The sequence below is a fragment of the Schistocerca cancellata genome, chromosome 4, assembly GCF_023864275.1.
Source record: "Schistocerca cancellata isolate TAMUIC-IGC-003103 chromosome 4, iqSchCanc2.1, whole genome shotgun sequence".
NCBI lineage: Eukaryota > Metazoa > Arthropoda > Insecta > Orthoptera > Acrididae > Schistocerca > Schistocerca cancellata.
In genome coordinates this window covers 645,923,359-645,947,268 of record NC_064629.1, presented here as the reverse complement: position 1 = coordinate 645,947,268, position 23,910 = coordinate 645,923,359, and the positions used below count along the sequence as shown (strand labels likewise).

The 23,910-nt window shown below is 42.9% G+C and overlaps 1 protein-coding gene across 1 annotated transcript in view; it reads right to left on the bottom strand.

Moving 5' to 3' along the window:
• LOC126183706 (neurofilament heavy polypeptide-like) overlaps nt 1-4,389 on the bottom strand; it is a 399,419-nt gene extending 395,030 nt beyond the window's left edge. Inside the window, exon 1 of the mRNA XM_049925891.1 lies at nt 4,261-4,389. The gene's annotated coding sequence lies outside the window, so the exon portion shown is untranslated. The remainder of the gene's footprint in view (nt 1-4,260) is intronic.
• Nucleotides 4,390-23,910: the final 19,521 nt, after the last annotated feature.

Here is a 23,910-nt window from a genome sequence, read left to right as displayed (position 1 = left end):
TTTTGCGTCGCCGCACATCTTTCACGAGCTCCGGGCGGGAGCGAACACCGTCCTCCCCTTAACTGTCAGCCTGACACTGTCTCTGAGTAACTCAAGTAACCAAGTTTCAGACACCATTCATTGTATTTTTGGCTTACCCAAGCCACATAACGAGAAATTGCCACGAGCTCCTATCAAATTGTTATTATAAATATAGATCATGAGGCAGGAAATCAAACCTTTCTGAATAAAAGTAGTACTATGTCAAAGATCTTTGAGATATTCTGACATAAATTGATGGAAATAAAACTTATGTCTCCGACAGCTGTTCCTTCTGTACGTTAGATAGGCCAGAAAATTGTTATTATAAATATAGATCATGAGGCAGGAAATCAAATCTTTCTGAATAAAAGTAGTACTATGTCAAAGATCTTTGAGATATTCTGACATAAATTGATGGAAATAAAACTTATGTCTCCGACAGCTGTTCCTTCTGTACGTTAGATAGGCCAGAAAATTGTTATTATAAATATAGATCATGAGGCAGGAAATCAAATCTTTCTGAATAAAAGTAGTACTATGTCAAAGATCTTTGAGATATTCTGACATAAATTGATGGAAATAAAACTTATGTCTCCGACAGCTGTTCCTTCTGTACGTTAGATAGGCCAGAAAATTGTTATTATAAATATAGATCATGAGGCAGGAAATCAAATCTTTCTGAATAAAAGTAGTACTATGTCAAAGATCTTTGAGATATTCTGACATAAATTGATGGAAATAAAACTTATGTCTCCGACAGCTGTTCCTTCTGTACGTTAGATAGGCCAGACTACCAGAGTCGTCACGTATTTTACATTTCTTTATATCCTGAGACACTGCCTGATATCAATTTGTTCCGGAAATCAATGAAAGCATGCTTTTTACTGTAACGTCATTATTCAAGAAAGGAAGATTAGAGTTATACGTTCATTTGGCATCAACTTCCCTTTACATTGTCCGTCTCGGTAGCTGCGCGGTCAGCGCGGCGGATTACTACCAGAAGGGGCCCCAAGTTCGATTCACGGCGGGGTCGGAGATTTCTCCCTACTTGGTGAGTGAGTAGATGTTGTGTTGTCCTTACGTTCGTTTTGTCAGCAATGACGTTCCACTATTGAAATGGCTGTATGGGCACGTCCCGAAAGTCTACATATTAAAAAAAAAAAAAAAAAACTTATATCACGTTCCGCGAGTAGGAAACGTAATTATTTAAACGTCTTTATACATTTTGTGCGCGTTTTAATTCTACCTAGTGACTGTTACTGCCGGCCGGAGTGGCCGAGCGGTTCTAGGCGCTACAGTCTGGAACCGCGCGACCGCTACGGTCGCAGGCTCGAAACCTGCCTCGGGCATGGATGTGTGTGATGTCCTTAGGTTAGTTAGGTTTAAGTAGTTCTAAGTTCTAGGCGACTGATGACCTCAGAAGTTAAGTCTCATAGTGCTCAGAGCCATTTGAACCATTTGTTCAAATGTGTGTGAAATCTTATGGGACTTAACTGCTAAGGTCATCAGTCTCTAAGCTTACACACTACATAACGTAAATTAACCTAAGGACAACACACACACCCAAGCCCGAGGGAGGACTCGAACCTCCGCCGGGACCAGCCGCACAGCCCATGACCGCAGCGCCTCAGACCGGTCGGCTGATCCCGCGGCCCTGAACCATTTGACTGTTACGTCAACGGATACAGAATTCTTAGGTTTCATATAGGAAGCTGACTCAGGAAATTTGTAATTTTTAGTGTTGGTCCAAAGGCCGCTGACGACTAATCCTCCTATTATCTTCTTTCAGTAGTCCTATTACATTCCCGTCAGGATCGTATACGCTTGACCAATATTCTAAGACTGATTTCATTAGTGTTTTACGCTCCAGTTAGCTGATATACTATTAACAAGCGCAAGTCCAACCGTTACTTGTAAAGTAAGCGTTTTGCTATTCCATTCACTGTTACTTTTAGCAATTAGCAGGAACTCTATGTGTTTCACGTACCACTTTAATGCTCCAGTTTGAGGCATTTTGCCACTTAACACGATTTTTTTGCGGCACTGGTCTGTGTAGATGAAAACTACTAAATAGCGATGTGATCCAAATTCCACGTTAAACTAAAGGTGTCACCATAACTGTCTGTGTAAGCTGGTTTTTCGATCAAAGTAAAGGAAACAGATACCTTTTCTGATTTAATCTTACCTGGTAACGCCCCGTAATACTGAAACTAATTTTCGAATGGATAAATGATTTTCTTCCTTATAGGTATTTACGTACATTCTACACTCGATTTTTAGTTAGCAGTCTCACGTTTTATTCGTCAACTGCTGCTATAAATAAATTTTATTCTCCTGAACGTTAAGGTAAACGACTGAAAATTTGAGGAACGTGGTAGCATGCGTTAATATAAAAATGTGTAGCCGACTTGAGTCCTACCACACACACTTTCTGAAAGGTGAGAAAGTATTCATAGGAAAATTTAATGCAGTGACTGTTGCTAAAATGCTTGCTTTTTCCTTGCGTTGTACGGAATGAAACAATCTTTCAAACTTATTTTGCGCTGCGTACCGGCTGATGGTATTTACGTCATTCTTTTAAGGCCCTTAATATCAGTTATTCTCTTATGCTGAATAATGTATCCCCCTTTTCTCTTAAAACTGCAATAGCGTATAATTCTGGGGACACGTTAAGTCCTCGGTGGTCGAGCAAACCCCACAACCTGTATACACGCACAAGAGCAACGCAATCAAATTTCATTACATACGTATGCAGTTTCCTCCCACTGACAAATGATTCAACGTAGGGGATTAGGCATACAATTTTTGCCGCAGTCCATATTGTTGTGTGATGGCAGTATGTAATATAATGACAATTTCTGTAAGTAGGTGCCCATATCTCAGAAAACTTGTGCTCTAAGATCAATATCTGCATATATATATATATATATATTTGGGATTCGTGTAAGATCGGATTAACCGGAGATGTCGAGTGTACAAGAAAAAGGAACACAAATGGCAAATGGTCACAGACTTGTGTGATTTGTGGAAGAGAGAAGCAGATACGGAAACATCTCGATCGGCATACACTGTAAGAATGACTTTTATCATCTCACGAGAACCTACCTTGGAAATTCCAAGAAGTGAGTTCCGTTGTAGAAATTAAGAATCATCTTCGTATCGCTACTGTGACGATCGACAGCAGTTAGATTAATATCAGTATGAAAAGTGCGAGATTTATATGCTCTACGACATTGGCGAACGCACGTACTTTTGACCAGAAATTAAATTCACGTTAAATCTCCTCGTCATCAGTAGAATTAAGAAGAAGAGACATCAATTTAAGTTTAGTTTCTCGTCGAGTCACATTTTTACGCTTCACGGTGACTCAGGACAGAACTGCATAACATTAAAACGGCCACGCCAAAGAATTACGTGATGACAGAACAGCGTGTGTAAGCAACTAAGGACGGAAGTACTGCTCAGCAAGTTCGAAATGACGGAGAGCGGTGCTGCGCTGCGGCTGCCGGGGGCCGAGAGCGGCTAACTGTTGCATCGTCTCCGCAGGGTTTCCTGGAAAATGATTGCTGCGCGTCAGCAGGTGTAAACTACCGGTACCTGTCTTTCCATTAGGATGTTGACAAACCTCCGCATAGCTACGTGACTCCTGCACCGGCTGGAACGTCACGTTTCGAAAACACACAATGCAAACAGTGGTACAGACTTCATGCAAAGCAGTTCATCTTACTCTTCCGCCACATCTATCTATTGACACGACACGAAATCTACAGAAGGTATAATATATTTCATTATTGTCAATTTTTTTCGAAATTATCGCTGCAACTCAGAAATTTCTGGCAGGGATAGAATTTCAAAGTTTTCGAACAAGGCACCCGCCGGACATTCCGATTGCGCAGTTCAGTCTCAGTACATTCTTAACGCCGCCGTAAAAGCACCACGACAGGGAGCAGAGTGCGTGTAAATCTTCCTCCAGAGTTCACAATTATGTTCCGTACGGCCTGCGACTACACCGGCCGGTACTGACCGTTACTATATCCTTCCTCGGGCGAAGAAGCTTTCCGCTAAACCCCATCTCGCGAACTGAAGAACTGCCGCTGCACCACCGAGACATCGGTAACGACAAACCCTTCCGGTAAGGCGCACGGTGTAGCGATGGCGTAGGATGCACGAGGGAAGAAATGTTTTGGCGTATTAACAAAGCATAGCGAGCACGCGAAGAAAGGCGCGGCAGCGTCTTACCTGGGATGTGAGCTGAGCAGTGACCTGGACGCGACTGCCTGCAGCGCCCCTGGTGACTGCTTCTCCAACTCGGCTACATTCCTCGGCTCAACTGGTTCCCAGCGACACGCGGCGGCCCGCTCGCCGGATTGGGACCGTTTGCCGCTACTTGGGACAGGCTGCACTCCGCAGCTTCCCATTTCGCGGTTCGTTCAGCATTCCAGCCGCCCTCCGGCACACGTGGACGCCTGTCGCCGTCGACTGTTTTGCAGCCACTTCTTTTTACAATTTCCTCGACAGAAAAGAAACAACTGTTGGCGGAATTCAATTCCTGAACGATCCGTTTTGAGAAATGCTCTTTTATAATAATACATTTATTGCAGACAACTGGCCATACAAGTTTATAAAGTAGACTTTTTGCACATTGTGGTTGCATAGTCACTTTCTGACCGTGTCCTTTTAGTGCAGAGTTCGTATGCATATTCGTTACGCAGTTCACACTTACAGCTTGAGTTTGGTTCATGATACATCGTTCCATGTAAGGTGACAGAAATCATGAGCTACCATACTGATAATCACCTGTTTCATCTCCAAGTTTTCGTTTATCCGTGTCCGTTCAATCGTGGCCCCTGTGCCGTGAAATCCTGTAGGTATGTCTTCCCTTTTTTCCTTCAATGTTTTTAATAGTCTTATCGGAGCGTTGGTTGAGGGTAGCATCACTTCTGTACTTAGGTCTTGATTGAGGAAGGATTCCCTCGCCAGTAGATATACAAGTCTGGATTCCGTAGTTTTCAACCCTCCGATCGCTTCCTTTTTTATAGGTTGTCTTTACTCACTCTAGTGTTGTTAGGCTTTTCAGTATAAGATGTGGTCCGATGATTTGTATGTCGTACTAACACCGACTCAAAGGAAGGCCTCGGCGCTTGTTCGTGACGTCACGTCAGCTAGGCACGGCGAACGCCAGGTCTGTTGCAGGCATACTCATAATGGTGGTGTGTCCCTCTCTGACACAGGAAAATGTGAAACTATTGGCGTTAGTTGATCAACATAAATTGTTCTGAGAGATTTCTGCAATCAATTAATTGCGCAGTTCATTACACTTCTTAACAAATAGTGTACTCCTAAACTTAAATTTCCACTTGTTTTAAGGATTGACATACAAAAACAACTTCATGGTCCAGCAGCAACAGAATTCGTGCTTCTTTACCTTATTTGTAAATCTGAGGAAATTATGTTTGTACTGGGTTGCTTTTACAAGAAACTGTGAACATATTGGTGCTCTTCTTTAGGTATCTTGATTGACTATGGGGTGAGTAGCACTGAATGTTAATGAAATATCTTGCGATTGTACACGTTGGGGGAGGGGGTGGGGGTCAGAAGAAGAGGCAAAAGAGAGATACTTGTCTTATCAAATAAAATTTTTTTTTATCTTATAAAGTTTCTCCTTTCAGTTGCAAGAGGGGAATATTTATCTTTTCTAATGTGCACATTTAAAAAAGTTTAAAACCTGGCTCTGAGCACTATGGGGCTTAACTTCTGAGGTCATCAGTTCCCTAGAACTTAGAACTACTTAAACCTAACTAACCTAAGGACATCACACACATCCATGCCCGAGGCAGGATTAGAACCTGCGACCGTTGCGCTCGCGCGGTTCCAGACTGAAGCGCCTAGAACCGCTCGGCCACACCGGCCGGCTAAAAAAGTTTAAGCTCAGCAGTATTTTCGATGTATGAAGCTATTTTGTTTCCTGTTTATAATTCCTTTCGTTGAAAACGGCTGTAATCTAATGACGGGCAACAGTTGGACATTTACACATGTAAATTAGTTTACATTTCCAGTGACGATGTCAAACGAAAATAAATAAATAAATAAATAAATAATGGTTCAAATGGCTCTGAGGACTATGGGACTTAACATCTGTGGTCATCAGTCCCCTAGAACTTAGAACTACTTAAACCTAACTAACCTAAGGACATCACACACATCCATGCCCGAGGCAGGATTCGAACCTGCGACCGTAGCGGTCACGCGGTTCCAGACTGAAGCGCCTAGAACCGCAAGGCCACACCGGCCGGCAAAATAAATAAAAGAAACGAGTTCATTGTAAGGGGGTTCGGGTAAGTTTCGATAACAAAATGGATCAAGTAAATATAGTTACTTGAATGTAAAATTTCCGAAGCTTGCAATGGGGCAAAGCATCTTCTCATATTGATCTACGTTTGTTTCGACAGGATTCAGTAATACAGAATTATGATCTTCATTTGTAGCTTTACGATAGTAAGAAAATCTTTCATCTAAATAAAACTGCAGAATCCAAAACAATATCAAACATTTTGTCCAAAAATAAGAGATTTATAGTGATAAGCACGCCCAGGCGTTTCGTTTCTGCCTGCAACAGACCTGGCGTTCGCCGTGCATAGCTGACGTGACGCCACGAACAAGCGCCGAGGCCTTCCTTTGAGTCGGTGTTGGTCGTACGTCAATATTGGCGAGATATTGAGTCTGAAGAGTGCCATTGCTGAGGTAGCTGATGTGTTTTATTTCGTGAATAGTCATTATTGATTCAATTGCTTTCTCTGTTACATGTTACGAACCAGACGGTAGTTATAAGAGTCGAGGGACATGAAAGGGGATCAGTCTATGAGAAGGGAGCGAGACAGGGTTGTAGCATATACCCGATGCTAGTGAATCTGGACATTGAGCAAACAGTAAAGAACGCCAGGAACAAATTTTGACTGGGAATTAAAGCTCAGGGGAAAAAAAGAAAGAAAAACTCTGAGGTTTGCAGATGACTTTGTAATTCTGTCAGAATCAGCAAAGGACTTGGAAGAGCTGCTGAACGGAATGAAGAGCGTCTTGAAAGGAGGGCATAGGATGAACATCAACAAAAGCAAAAACAGAATAATGGAATGTAGTCAAATTAAATCAGGCGATACTCAGGAAATTAGATTAGGAAACGAGACACTAAAAGTAGTCGATGAGTTTTGCTATTTGGGCAGCAAAATAAATGATGATCGCCGAAGTAGAGAGGATATAAAGTGTAGACTGGCGATGGCAAGGAAAGAATTTCTGAAGAAAAGAAATTTGTTAATATCCAATATAGATTTAAGTGTTAAGAAGTCTTTCGTGAAGGTATTTGTATGGAAGTGAAACATGGACCATACATAGTTTAGACAGGAAGGGGATGGAGGCTTTGGAAATCAGGTGCTACACAGGAATACTGAAGATTAGATGGGTAGATCGCGTACTGAATAGAATTGGGAAGACAAGAAATTTGTGACACCACTTGACTAAAAGGATCGGTTGATGGGACACATTCTGAGACATCAAGGCATCACCAATTTAGTACTAGAGGGAAGAGAGTGGTGTAAAAATCGTAGCGATAGACCGAGAGATGAATACAATATGCAGATTTAGAAGGATGTAGGTTGCAGTAGTTCTTCGGAGACGCTTGCACGGGATAGAGCAGCATGGAGAGCTGCGTCTTCGGACTGAAGACCACAGCAACAATGAGCATCTCTGCCGTTGGAGGAGCTTTTACTCCATTTCTGAGAACCATTATTGCTATTTTTGCCACGTTTATTTTGGAATACTGTTTGACGCTCCAATATTACATATCGTTTCTTGTAGCTTTGTAGTGTCTTTTGAGCCAATTAAAATATCGTCTGCATGTGAGTGTGAGATTACATCGTACCTTTGGGGTATTCTTACAGTTTCTACCGTCGCAAGGATAGAAAACTGTGGACTTAGTCGATATTCCTGGAGTACTCCGTTTAATTGGAGTAGCGGCTCTGATAGGGACAACTTGTCTGAGATTCTTATTTTGTTCCATCGTGGTACTGCGCCTATAATTCGTGTTACTTACGTTGTTTTCGCTTAGAATTTCCTCGTTTTTTGTGCTAACACTCTGTTTACTCTATAAACCAGGAGCACCTCCGAAGATGTCCAACGTAGCTTTGGACGAAACGTCAGGGATAGAAAAGTACCGTGGACCACGGCCATACAACCCGGAAGTCATCCCCGTTTTCAAGGAGGGACGTGGAACAGATGTGCAGAACTATAGACCTAAATCTCTAACGTCGATCAGTTGTAGAATTTTGGAACACGTATTATGTTCGAGTATAATGACTTTTCTGGAGACTAGAAATGTACTTTGTAGGAATCAGCATGGGTTTCGAAAAAACCGATCGAGTGAAATCCAGCTCGCGCTATTCGTCCACGAGACTCAGAGGGCCACAGACACAGGTTCCCAGGTAGATGCCATGTTTCTTGGCTTCTGCAAGGCGTTCGATACAGTTCCCCACAATCGTTTAATGAACAAAGTAAGAGCATATGGACTAATCAGACCAATTGTGTGATTGGATTGAAGAGTTCCTAGATAACAGAACGCAGCATGTCATTCTCAATGGAGAGAAGTCTTCCGAAGTAAGAGTGATTTCAGGCGTGCCGCAGGGGAGTGTCGTATTTACAACTCCCCTGTACTGCTATTTGGTTACCTTAAAGACGTTGTAGGTGACGAGACATTTGACTGTCTAAGAGAGTACGAAAGTGACGAGACATCCTGTGACAGAGGTCGAGAGCCGGCCGTTGTGACCGAGCGGTTCTAGGCGCTTCAGTCTGGAATCGCACGACCGCTACGGTCGCAGGTTCGAATCCTGCCTCGAGCATTGATGTGTGTGATGTCCTTAGGTTAGTTAGGTTTAAGTAGTTCTAAGTTCTATGGGACTGATGACCTCAGAAGTTCAGTCCCATAGTGCTCAGAGCCATTTGAACCATTTAATACCCTTTTGGACGTCAGAAAAAGTGCTCCGTTTCCGCATTTACAACAATTGCCCTGTTTTTCTCATCCTCCGACACGCTTTTTACACCCTATACTCTCCGCTGCTAGTTCCACCATCTGCCATCTGTGATTGGTTCTTGCACTTAGACGTCGAACATAGGCGGTGGTCACATTAATGTGACTTGACCGTGTAACCACAGGTATAATTCATCGCTTACTGCAGAAAGAGATAGGAATAACAGGGATTTTAGCATAATCAGAAGGAAACTGAGAAAACAGGAACGGTATTACACTATTAGTAAGGTGATAGACCTCTTATTGGATTCTTCGTAGAAGAAAGAGAAATTTAGTTTTGTTCTCATGGAAACAAAAGACTTTACCGATTACAATAATTGGTGGCCAAAATTCTGCAAAAAAAAACTTGCCTTAGTAATCATTCTTAAGGAAAAGATCTTCCAAAGTATCATGAATTTAGCTTCAGCAAAGATACACGGCAGATAGCGCAGTGTAAGATGAACATCTATGGCCCGCGAGCTGATACCGTTTATTTACGAAATACTCAGATGAATCTAGAGCACTGAAGAGACGAAGAAACTGGTAGACCTGTCTAATATTGAGTAGTACCCCTGCGAGCACGCAAAAGTGCTGCAACACGACGTGACATAGAGTCGACTAATGTCTGAAGTAGTGCTGGAAGGAACTGACACCATGAATCCTGCAGGGCTGTCCATAAATCCGCAAGAGTACGAGGGGGTGGAGATCACTCCTGAACAGCACGTTGCAAGGCATCACAGATATCCTGAATAAAGTTAATGCCTGGGACGTTTGGTGGCCAGAGGAAGTGTTTATACTCATAAAGTGTTTCTGGAGCCCTCTGCAGCAATTCTGGACTTGTAGGGTGTCGCATTGTCCTGCTGGAATTGCCCAAGTCCGTCGAAAAGCACAATGGACATGAATGGATGCAGGTGATTTAACAGGATGCTTACATACGTGTCACCTGTTACAGTCGTATCTAGACTACAATGGGTCCCATATCACTCCAACTGCGCTTGCTCCAAGCCATTATGGAGCCTCCACCAGCTTGAAGAGTCCCATGCTGACATGCAGGGTCCATGGATTCATGAAATTGTCTTCATAGCCGCACACGTCCAACCGCTCGATACAATTTGAAACGATACTCGTCCGACCTGCTGCCTGGGGCATGGATGTGTGTGATGTCTTTAGGTTAGTTAGGTTTAAGTAGTTCTAAGTTCTAGGGGACTGATGACCTCAGATGTTAAGTCCCATAGTGCTCAGAGCCATTTGAACCATTTTTTCGTCCGACCAGGCAACATGTTTCCGGTCATCAACAGTCCAATGTCGGTGTTGACGGGCCCAGGCGAGGCGTAAAGCGTTGTATCTTGCAGTCATCGAGGGTACACGAGTGGACCTTCGGCTCCGTAAACCCATATCGATGATGTTTCGTTGAATGGTTCGCACCCTGAAACTTGTTGATGGCCCAGCATTGTAATCTGCAGCAGTTTGCGGAAGAACTGCCGCTTTACCTCCGAGTCCCGCAGTCGGAGACGAAACGTCAGGAGAGAGTTTTATACTTCGACCACGGCCTATCAGCCCGGAAGATTTAAGTGAAGAACTGCAATTCTGTAATGTTGGAAGATTCTCTTCTGTCGTCGTTGGTCCCGTTCTTGCAGGATGTTTTTCCGGCCACAGCGATGTCGGGGATCTGATGTTTTACCGGATTCCTGTCATTCACGGTATACTTGTGAAACAGTCGTACGAGAAAATCCCCACTTCATCGCTACCTCGGAGATGCTGTGTCCCATCGCTCGTGCGCCGACTATAACATCACGTTCAAACTCACTTAAATCTTGATAACCTGCCATTGCATCAGCAGTAACCGATCTAACAACTGCGCTAGCCGCTTGTTCTCTTATGGAGGCGTTGCCGACCGCAGCGTCGTATTCTGCCTGTTTACATATCTCTGTATTTGAATACGCATGCCTATAGCAGTTTCTTTGGCGCCTCAGTGGATATACGACACACGTAGTCATTATGGTGTTTGGAAATCATTGGGTCTACACATTCAAGGTATTCAGTATAATCTCCAGATATCTGAGGGTCATCGTGTGTAGACATTCAGGGCCGACAGACAGATGTTGCCAGATCCTCACCCCACCTTTTTAGTTCTCTTCTATTGTCTGAAAAAAATGACAGGCTGTTATCCAGTTGGCTAGATGCTTGGAATTTCGCCGTGTCCTCTCGTCAACTGCGAGTTTTATAGTAACTTAAGTTAGTAATAATTACACATCGCTTATTATCGCACCAGCAACCCAGCAGTACTTCCTAGAACATTTTCCAGTGAGTGTCAACAGTCAGTGCAGATCTGCGTTAAGAACACGGAATGATTTATGTGTCAAACATATGTACTGTCCGTTTTTCCTATCTGCTAGTTGAGAATGAAATGGTCGATATGGGTAACTGATATCGGCTGTCAGCTAGAGGTAGCACATACCTCCTGCCACTTGGGCAGCGTGCATGCGCCATCTTGCTCCCCTCTCAGTTGCTCATAGTGCGCTGTGTGATCTATATTGTGCATGCACTATATGATAAAAGTGTCTGGACATCTACTAGTGGACATTAGTATTGGATTTATTACCATAAAATGTACGTCACATTTAAGAAGAAAATCTTGACTGGGAGTAGAAAAAAGTTATTTTGCCACATTGCCACGGATTTCTCTGCGGATGTATTTGTTTACAAAGAATTATGCATCTGCAATAACCTTATAGTCCCTATTTAAAAATGAAAATCGTGACTGGCAATAGAAAGAAAGTTATTGTGCCAGCCTGCCACTGATTCATCTGGTGACGATGATGTATTTTTTTTAAAAAAATCATGCATCTGCCATTTCATGTAATGTGTTTTTAAAAAACAAAATCGTAACTGGCAGTAGAAAAAGTTATTTCATAAACAAATCCATTACTTACATTTCGTTCCGAAGACAGAACTTCTGCTACCTCTGCCATTTGACCTCCATCGTTGTTCCATTCGCGAATGGCGCACAGGAAAAAAATGATTGTTAGTAAACAATGTATGTGTGTGTGTGTGTGTGTGTTCGTGTGTGTGTGTGTGTGTGTGTGTGTGTGGTCTTCAGTCCTCAGACTGGTTTGATGCAGCTCTCCATGCTACTCTATCCTGTGAAAGCTTCTTCTTCTCCCAGTATCTACTGCAGCCTACATCCTTCTGAATCTGTTTAGTGTATTCATCTCTTGGTCTCCCTCTACGATTTTTACCCTCCACGCTGCCCTCCAGTACTACACTGGTGATCCCTTGATGCCTCAGAGCATGTCCTACCAACCGATCCCTTCTTCTAGTCAAGTTGTGCCACAAACTCCTCTTCTCCCCAATTCTATTCAATACCTCCTCATTAGTTATGTGATCTACCCATCTAATCTTCAGCATTCTTCCGTAGCACCACATTTCGAAAGCTTCTATTCTCCTCTTGTCTGAACTATTTATCGTCCATGTTTCACTTCCATACATGGCTACACTCCATACAAATACTTTCAGAAACGACTTCCTGACACTTAAATCAATACTCGATGTTAACAAATTTCTCTTCTTCAGAAACGCTTTCCTTGCCATTGCCAGTCTACATTTTACACTCCTGGAAATTGAAATAAGAACACCGTGAATTCATTGTCCCAGGAAGGGGAAACATTATTGACACATTCCTGGGGTCAGATACATCACATGATCACACTGACAGAACCACAGGCACATAGACACAGGCAACAGAGCATGCACAATGTCGGCACTAGTACAGTGTATATCCATCTTTCGCAGCAATGCAGGCTGCTATTCTCCCATGGAGACGATCGTAGAGATGCTGGATGTAGTCCTGTGGAACGGCTTGCCATGCCATTTCCACCTGGCGCCTCAGTTGGACCAGCGTTCGTGCTGGACGTGCAGACCGCGTGAGACGACGCTTCATCCAGTCCCAAACATGCTCAATGGGGGACAGATCCGGAGATCTTGCTTGCCAGGGTAGTTGACTTACACCTTTTACAGCACCTTCGGTGGCACGGGATACATGCGGACGTGCATTGTCCTGTTGGAACAGCAAGTTCCCTTGCCGGTCTAGGAATGGTAGAACGATGGGTTCGATGACGGTTTGGATGTACCGTGCACTATTCTGTGTCCCCTCGACGATCACCAGTGGTGTACGGCCAGTGTAGGAGATCGCTCCCCACACCATGATGCCGGGTGTTGGCCCTGTGTGCCTCGGTCGTATGCAGTCCTGATTGTGGCGCTCACCTGCACGGCGCCAAACACGCATACGACCATCATTGGCACCAAGGCAGAAGCGACTCTCATCGCTGAAGACGACACGTCTCCATTCGTCCCTCCATTCACGCCTGTCGCGACACCACTGGAGGCGGTCTGCACGATGTTGGGGCGTGAGCGGAAGACGGCCTAACGGTGTGCGGGACCGTAGCCCAGCTTCATGGAGACGGTTGCGAATGGTCCTCGCCGATACCCCAGGAGCAACAGTGTCCCTAATTTGCTGGGAAGTGGCGGTGCGGTCCCCTACGGCACTGCGTAGGATCCTACGGTCTTGGCGTGCATCCGTGCGTCGCTGCGGTCCGGTCTCAGGTCGACGGGCACGTGCACCTTCCGCCGACCACTGGCGACAACATCGATGTACTGTGGAGACCTCACGCCCCACGTGTTGAGCAATTCGGCGGTACGTCCACCCGGCCTCCCGCATGCCCACTATACGCCCTCGCTCAAAGTCCGTCAACTGCACATACGGTTCACGTCCACGCTGTCGCGGCATGCTACCAGTGTTAAAGACTGCGATGGAGCTCCGTATGCCACGGCAAACTGGCTGAGACTGACGGCGGCGGTGCACAAATGCTGCGCAGCTAGCGCCATTCGACGGCCAACACCGCGGTTCCTGGCGTGTCCGCTGTGCCGTGCGTGTGATCATTGCTTGTACAGCCCTCTCGCAGTGTCCGGAGCAAGTATGGTGGGTCTGACACACCGGTGTCAATGTGTTCTTTTTTCCATTTCCAGGAGTGTATATCCTCTCTACTTCGACCGTCATCAGTTATTTTGCTCCCCAAATAGCAAAACTCCTTTACTACTTTAAGTGTCTCATTTCCTAATCTAATTCCCTCAGCATCACCCGACTTAATTCGACTACATTCTATTATCCTCGTTTTGCTCTAATTTATCGGATTTTCTCGGATTGTCTTGTTGTGATCATCTCGAGAGATGCATGTGGCGGGAAGTAATGTGTCGCCCAACTCTTCCCAGAACGTACTGTCTCGGATTTTTGACAGTAAACCTCTCTTGTAGTGACTACCACTGGAATTTGTTTAGCATCTCCGTAAAATTCTCGCGCTGACTAAACGGCTGTGTACGTGCGCTCTGTGTTGGATCGTGTGAATCTCTTCTATTGATGTGACCTGGTAAGAGTTGGATTCTGAAGAAAATTATTAAAAATCAAATGTTCAAATGTTTGTGAATTCCTAAGGGACCAAACTGCTGAGGTCATGGGTCCCTAGACTTACACACAACTTAAACTAACTTATGCTAAGAACAACACACATACCCATGGCCGAGGGAGGACTCGAACCTGCAAACTCCTGCTCAAATTGCAGCTGCAGACGTGGTACGTTACGCCAGAGCCATACGCTGAACACGACGGCCTTTCCTCTCGGTAGTGCCATATGGACTTCTTGAGCCCGCTCTTCTTGCGACCTTACATTTTTGTGACCACCACTGCCAACAGTCACGTACAGTGGCTACCTTCATGTCATGTCTTTCTGTAATATCTCAGAAGAACACCCAGCTTCTCGTAGCCCTATTACACGACCTCGTTCAAACTCAGTGAGGTTTTGATAATGGCGTCTTTGTCGATTTACAATCATTCTTGACTAACATCAGGTCACCACGCCCTACCTCAACGGCAACCAACACTCAAGACCGTTACAGTGTATATTTAAAGAAAACTTAATTTGCACTCTAATAGTGGTGATACTAGAGCCACTCTTATGCGACTGGCGTGAGACCTGAATGGACGTCATCTTTCAGATGTAGAAAGGCACCTGCGAACTTTCGTTTAGGTCGCACAACTTCCTGGCATTTCGATTTTGTTTTCGTCAAAGTTTAAGACATACGGGGTGAGGATAGCGTCCTTCGATGGCTTGTCGTTAGTTATTTATCAACGTCTAGACAAACCAAGTGAATATGGACTCTTTTATACTGGTACGGAGATCAAACCGTGTGTTTACATTGTGGTTGAAAGTTTGCAAAGAAACGCCACAGTCCATGGATTGAACATGCTGTGTGGTATACCAATAGCGGGCATAGATGTGTCTGATGTCCTTAGATTAGTTACGTTTAAGTAGTTCTAAGCTCTAGGGGACTGATGACCTCAGATGTTAAGTCCTATAGTGCTCAGAGCCATTTGAGCCATAGTAATATGCATATTACGATTACTTACGATAATCTTTAGGTCACTGATCGTCGGAGAACCGTTGGGTGATGTATTGTCTTGTATAGCTTCACTGTTTCTCTTTACTATAGTCTGAGATGGACACAAACCTAATTTAATATATATGTATCTATGTCTACATCTACACACCACAAGCCACCTTGCGGTCTATGGAGGAGGGTACTTTGTGTACCACTGTAATACTATCGCAGTTTATCTAGTTTCTCTGTATGTTCTCTGTACGTTGGACACACTGATGGGTCCAGCAATATTTTGCTCTTTCCAGACAGCATGGTGAAGGATCAGAGAGCATCATCTATCTTTGATAGATTGTTCTCGTTCTTCCTAGGCACGCTTGTGGCCACCTCCTGCCTCTCTTCTTTTACTGTGCTAAGCGATCGTAGGGCTATCGGGCTTCGTTCTCGTTCCCTAGGATCATCTACAGGCCTTTCTCGTCTTTGCTGTGATGTCTGTTGTCTATAGTTACACTCTGATTTTTCTAAGAGAGCATCTTTTAGAAGATTTAAGGCATCGAAGTCCGCTTTTACGCTAAATATGTTGTAAGCAGTTTTATCTCCTAAAGACTGCCTAGCACTCCTTGGTTTATCTTCAAGTAGGGATATTCCCATAGGAAACGATTTCCTGTGCCGATTTTGCCCCAGTCAGCCTTCCTCTTACCAACGCTATTGAGATTTGTAGTATATGGCCCATGTCGGGAATGGTAGTGGACTAGGCCCTTACTTGTCTCAAAAGGTGTTATCTAAAGCCTTTCGTATACGTCGGAAAGAAATTGAAACATTCCTCTTGCGAGTGTCTGAAGAATTTCATCTCTGCACCATTATGTAAATATTAAATTCCTTGTTACTAACGGAACTGTTGCTGGTTCCCCAAGAATAACATGTATTTTTTTGTATTGTATTCCTTCAGCTAACAGATGGCAGCGTATTTTCTTATTTATAGGTCCAAGTGGCATAGGCTCATTAATATATCTAGAACGACTGTACATGTGGTCCTGAAAGCTCCACAGAATCGTAGCGGAATTTCTCGCTGCACTTTTATCTCTGCAACAGCAGTTGCGACCAATCGTAACCTGTGAGCCCAAACACTCGCATCACAGCCCACAACTACAGTTAACATAGGACCATGGTACAGTCTAATTACATTCAGGGGCAAACGAAACCTCCTTTGTTCAATATAGTAATTTTAATCAGTAGACAACTACTTCTTCTTGATACAAACTTTGTGTGGACATTGAATGTCCAATGTTCGTCCAGGTAAACACAAAAAAAGCTGCTGGCGGTATGATTTCGAATTATACGCACATTTATGTACATCGGTTGATTCCCGATAAGTCTTCCTTTAAATATGATAATGTCGATTTTGTTGGAGCTGCCTTGAGTCGCACCTGCGACTACCACTTATGCAGATTCAAAGAAGTTCCCCAGAATGGGTCGAATAGAAATTGTTTTTACGTTTGGAAGGAAAAACTGTTAATTTTACAAAGAAATGTGAAAATGAAAATTACAAGACGTTATAGTTCTCGTGCCTAACTTTAAACTTATAAAAAAATAAAAACTTGGCGTTTCTGTCCACCCAGGAGAGAGGAATGGATAGAAACAGTAGAGTTAATGTTTTTTATTTATTGGTCTTTATGGTGAAAAGGGAATGTCAAAAACTTATTTATTTGGATCAAAAAAGATTTATTCTGCACGAAAACTGAAAATATTCCATGAGATGATTTTTATTCTATCTTCGAAATAAAAATTCTTATATTTCTAATTATTTTGTAGTAAAATTGCATTGAGGAACTTTGTTTGTCTGTTAATATATGCAGAGGTTGACATTGTCTTTAAAAATGTTCATGTCTTTGAATGTGCAAGTCGTAAACCCAGAAGTAGCGGAGAACTTTAGAACAACTTTTCCTTGTATAAAAAATTACAACTTTTATGTAAAAATAAACGTATGTAATCGGCCTTGTTTTTCAAAGAAAACGCCAACATAGCCTTTGTCTTTTAAGTAAGAGATTTTTCATGCATACAATGTAAATGACTGTTTACCATAGTTTTTTCCATATTCTGTAATCACAGCATAATCTTCTCATTTGAGAATAGTGCCAGCTAGTTCTCCGTTTCCATTAAATTCTTGGTCCTTTGAACATTACTGTTTCTATTCGCTCCACAAATTCCGAAAACATAAACCCATAAGCTGAAACATGCGTGAGCTTAAAGTACACTTTACAATTGAACTTTTGGTTGATGAATTGCAAATTTTCTTTACATGTACCTAAATTAAATCAACGCAATTTGAATTGGTATTTCTAGATAAAGTTCGAGGTATGGAAGCAAGTTCAGCACCATATCGGATGTTTCTCACAGTGTAAAGAAAACGTCAACTGACAGTGTCATCAACTTTGAAATTCATAATATCCCTTCCAGCCAACCTAGACAAAGAAATCTTTGAAATTCTATGCCCATTTGTTTTCCGAAACGATAACATCGAATGTTTTTGGAAATTTCGTTTCTCTTCACCCCATTATTTCGCCCACGCCATTTTGCGGTTTGTCACATTTATTTTCTAGCGAATATCGATTTTTGGCATGTACTAATAGTAAAAATTCGTCAGCTAAAACTCCTGATAAATCCTGACGTTTTTAATCTCTCCAGAAGTGGTTCTAAATTCACACCGCAGAATTAGAAATACGTTTGGTAACTGTTACTGTGGAACTTACAGCTTTACATATCAGTCTCTGCAGTAATCCAACTGACAGTGGTATAACACTGTTGGGCAGTCCGTTTCCTTAGCCTTTTAAAGAATTAAGTATACCGTAAGTTATCAAAAGCCCCATACATGTCTATCATTATCTATTACATTTTGTGCCTGCAGCTTACATCAATTTCCTCACCTCATTAATTGTTTTCTTACCCTTCCTGAATCCATGTTGAGAATTATTTAATCCCATTAGAAGCTTCTGGCTTTCAAATATGTTGGTCAGTAAGTTTTCCAAAATATTTCCCAGTATATTTGTTAAGTAGATAGGAGAGTATGGAGAGTATGGTAGCTTTACCTTCTAAGTTTCTTATAATGAATGCTTCTGCCATTTTCCAGTAGCTTGGAAGACGCCCCTGTATCATGCAGTCAACGAATAATCTGCTTATTTAAGGAACTACATAGGGACTTAATGACTGTACCACCTTCCCTGGTATGCTATCGAGCCCGCGAGCTCCGTTCTTTTTCCTTCCACATGTGATTTCAGGCACATCTATATCAGTGCACGTGTTTAGGCCGGTTATATTGTCATCAAGCTCTTCGAACTCCTGTCTCAGTTTTTCGTGATATTCAGTATTATCTTTTCCATCATCATTTAGAAGAGGAACTTGAAGGAGAATTTAAGGAGACGCGTTCCATTTTGTTGTCATTCGGTTTTCAGTCTCGATTGTAGCTAGAACAGTAGGGTATCTTATTCTCAGCTCTGATTTTATAGCGCTTGTCCCAGGGACCTACTGTCAAGTTTTCACGAACAGACGTCTCCCAGCTAGCTTGTCTGACAGATATTATCCCAGACTTATTACTCTCTTGTAGTTGTCTATACTGCATCAGTCTAAAGTCTGTGTCATACATTCTTTGATATATACCTCCGTTAAGGGTGGGAAAGCGTGACTAGCACGCAGAAACTTCCAGTTTGCTTTACTGAAATTGCTTACGAACTTACGAATGAATTCTGTGTTGCTCCCTGACCTTCTCCCGTGAGGAGATATTTTATCTGATCATGATCACTAGTTATCTCTCCTGAGATGACTCCCGATTGTCGAACGAACCTACAAGGTGACACCCTAGTAAGGGTAACTTCTGTGTTGGAGCTTACTCCCGCCCTGTAGGGTACTTGAATGGGTTACCAGGAGGATTACTCACATACAACTGCAGCTCCAGAATCACCTCCCCCACTTCATGTTCTTTAAATTGGTGCTCAGCTGTGACAAAAGACAGATTTAACGTTTGCTACGGTACTAATTGCACTAAACTTATCATGGAGAGACTGACAAATGTGTTTTAATTTTTGGATGTTTATAGATATTTCCTCACAGAACTGAAAGTACATGTGGACAGTAAATCAACTGGTATCCTCAGTAATGACTTTACGACTATGGGGTGCTCATCATGCAAACGAGTGATTTTCGTGACTCTTATCTACTGTAGGGAACTATTACTACCGCCATCGGGCATCTTCCTGACGTTATGAGTGGAGCTGTTGCAGCCATGTCAGTGGTTCTTCCTTGCACTGAGTACGGTTATTGCACACAGATTACATCAAATTCCTGTACTTCCCACAGCTTCGGTAATTCGTGTAGCACCGTCCCACTGCGTATTTCTTTCAACTGTGCTATTCCTAATGACTGTATGATGGGTGATGGGTACGAAAGTAGCAATGCGGCCACATTTTTTTGTGGTCAAACCCCACTCGCCCATGTGTGGTTACGAAATGTTTGTGCTGTGGTTCTAATTCAAATTGCTTTCCTCTTCTTTTGCAGAGTTTTTGCATTAATTCAGTAAGCTCATAGGCGCAAGTCGGGAGGTTCACTGGTTTTAGATGAATTCTGTCTGCTAATTCTGGAACGGGATGATAATTAAATTTCCCGTAGGGACTGTGTCTACTAATTCTGGAACGAGAAGATAATTAAATTTCCCGTAAGATGTCCCACACGTACTAGATGTCTCAAGACTGCATTTAGAGTAACCAACCCCTCTAGTCTTGACTAACAGAGAATATCCTCATAGCTTTCGTACAACTGCCAACAGTGTACTGGTGTTTTGTACTTCCGGAATGATATATTATTATCACTTTGGATGCCCACGTCCAGTATCTACTTTCTGTTGTCAGAAGGGTTTCAGCTAAGTTGTCTGTATGAATGAAGACATCAAACATCCGTCTTTCGCTCAGCAAGCGCAGGGTCATTTTAAATTTTGCAGAACGCAGCTTATATCTTAATCGTTTCATCTACATCTACTTGATTACTCTGCTATTCACAATAAAGTGCCTGGCAGAGGGTTCAATGAACCACCTTCAAGCTGTCTCTCTACCGTTCCACTCTCGAACTGCGCGCGGGAATAATGAGCTCTTAAATTTTTCTGTGCGAGCTCAGACTTCTCTTATTTTATCATGATGATCATATCCCCCTATGTAGGTAGGTGCCAACAGAATGTTTTAGCAATCGGAGGAGAAAACTGATGATTGAAATTTCATGAGAAGATCCCGTCGCAACGAAAAACGCCTTTGTTTTAATGATTGCCACTCCAGTTCATGTATCATGTCTGTGGCACTATCTCCCCTATTTCGCGATAGTATAAAACGAGCCGCTCTTCTTTTTCGATGTCATCCGTCAGTTCCACCTGATGTGGATCACATACCGCACAGCAGTAATCCAGAATAGGACGGACAAGCGTGGTGTAAGCACTCTCTTTAGTAGGCCTGATGCACCTTCTAAGTGTTCTGCCAATGAATCGCAGTCTTTGGTTTGCTCTACCCGCAATATTATCTATGTGATGGTTCCAGTTTTGGTTATTTGTAATTGTAATCCCGAAGTATTTAGCTGAATTTGCAGCCTTCAGATTTGTGAGACTTATCGCGTAATCGAAATTTAGCGGATTTCTTTTAGTACTCATGTGAATGATTTCACACTTCTCTTTAAGTGGGGATTTGTGCTTCCCGGATGTGAGGAGAGAAGTTTTAATACGCGCTGGTTTATTTGTGGGCTGAAGTACTGAATTAATGTACTTATTCGTAATCTGTTCTTTCAATTTGTCTTTTCAGTAGCAGCATCTGGTAAGTAAGGCAATTCCTTCCTTTTTCAGTGTATTTCGACCCCCTCCACCCCCCCTCCCCTCCTGTGCCAGTTCTTACAGAGACTACAGATTGCTGGGCTCATTTTCCTGGAACAGTTAATTTTTTAGTGATGTAGCTCCTCAGAATGCTCACATATTATCTAATTTCAATTGCAAAGCTTATACACATGTCCGCAATCAAAGCACTTGAGATATCTAGTTAGCACCTAGTAATCTTTTACAGATCGTGCAGAGAACCCAATGTGTAACTTCCTCCGCTGTCCTATCAGTCTTATTCTACTGCCACATGATGTATTGTGGTTTTTACTCGAAGTCATTTCTTAAATTGAAGAGTGAATTTTTTATTAAAATTTTCTCGACTCATTTCTCTCTCAAGGCTTAGCTCGCAGATGTTTGTCACGAGCTCTTTGTTTGGCACGCTGCTGGGAACGTCGTACAGTGTGATCAACGGGGGTTTCTTCCTTGGTGTTTTCTGTTTCTCGTGTTCCATTAATTTTTTGCCATGTTATGTGGTGGACACGTCCAGCATTAAGACATTCTTACTCAATCGAATGCTCTTTATTTTTAGTTTCTAGTTCTTCGGATCTGCAACTTCAGAGAAGGTTTCCCAAGCTTTTTTGATATTTTCCCCTTCTTATGGTTTGACAAATAATACCTTACACACACGATTTTTGAACTTTTCCCACAGTCTCCAACCTGCCAAAAAGTCTCCCCTGCGCTATAACACATAACGATGGGCGTTCTTTACGAGTAGCTTTTTAGTTGCTCTTATCTTCTGCCCGACAAAAAAGTCCTTGTCTCGGAATCGGGAAAGCTCCTGGTACCTCGGCTTAGTACTCATGTCACCTGACCTAGAGACATATGAATCGTCCGATGCCCCAGCGTCCTTGTTCGTTCATCGGTTTGGGGAAAGATGGGGAAGGAAACCGGTCATGGATTTATCGATGGAACCATCTCGACATCTGCCATAGGGGATTTAGGGAAACCACTGATAACCTACATCTGGACAGCCGAGCAGAGATTTGAATCGCCTTCCTTCCGAATACGTATCCAATATGTTAACCACTGCACCACCTCACTCGGTTAGTAGCTATTAATGCTATCCGTATAAACATATATACCACATGTGCACCTGAACATATGTACTGCATGTGCACTCAAACATATGTACTACGTGTGCACCTGCAAATGACCAGCCGCTCGAAATTAGCCAATAGTGTGGAACAAAACATTTTATTTGATGGAAATTAACAGTCTCAGAAGAAAAATAGTAGTTTCCTCCAGTTCAGAAAAGTAGCTTTTGTGTGATGTGTGTAGGAAATTATGTTATCGCAACGTTAGTGGGGCTGTAGATGGATAACATGACTTTAAGCTTAAGCTTCTCTTAAGTGATGCAGTTGTATATGGCCAAAGGGTATTAGAAACGACACGGTACTGACCGGCCGCCGTGTCATCCTCAGCTCATAGGCGTCACTGGATGCGTATATGGAGGGGCATGTGGTCAGCACACCGCTCTCCCGGCCGTATGTCAGTTTCCGAGACCGGAACCGCTACTTCTCAATCAAGCAGCTCCTCAGTTTACCTCACAAGGTCTGAGTGCAAAGGGTATTAGAGTTAGACTCTCTATCGGCACAGTTTTTATCTGATACAATCTAAATCTGGAGTAGCGTATGACGGTTGAGCCTAAAGGCAAACAACTAAAGTTAAACTTTAACATTCTTTGTGAAATACACATCACCTTAACTTCTGAGGTCATCAGTCCCCTAGAACTTAGAACTCCTTAAACCTAACTAACCTAAGGACATCACGCACATCCATGCCCGAGGCAGGATTCGAACCTGGTTCCAGACTGAAGCGCCTAGAACCGCTCGGCCACTCCGGCCGGCCGAAAGGGGACAAAAATGTGAGTTCGAGTTGATGATATCGTGTGTGACTGAAACATTTGTAATTAAGGGCTGAATTTCAGTCGACAAGAAAAACATCTGCGAGAGTGGACTCTCTTCGTTTTGATATGGCCGAAGAATAGAATCTCACCAAATGTTGATTAGAAACATTCGTTTATTTTTTAAATGTTTACGGCAGATTGTAACAAAGCCTGTTAAATATTACTGAGTAGAAAGAGAATACAACCCGTCCCTTCTACGAGTGAAATCTTGTACCGCTACAGTACCTTGTTCGGGGAAAGACGTAGCACAGTAACTAAAAGGAGTTGTCGGTCCTGAAGTCACAACTTGCAAAGAACGCTAGAAATTAATTGGATGTCGGGGCTACAGGAAAACTTCTGGCCTTGGCAGCCACTGGCTGATAATCTTGAGATTTCTTCTCGAATTATTTCCCTAATTTTAACAACAGGACGGGGAGGAAATTACGCGGTCTGCACATACATAGTGTTGATATTCATGAAATTCTATTTTTTACTTTCTTGCTACACACATTGCAATAACATGTCTCAACTTGATATGAGGAATAGTTTTTTATGGCTTCATAAAGTTGTCGCGGCGTGTCATTCGTTAAAATGGATGGACTGGAGACTTCTTTGTTTTGACAG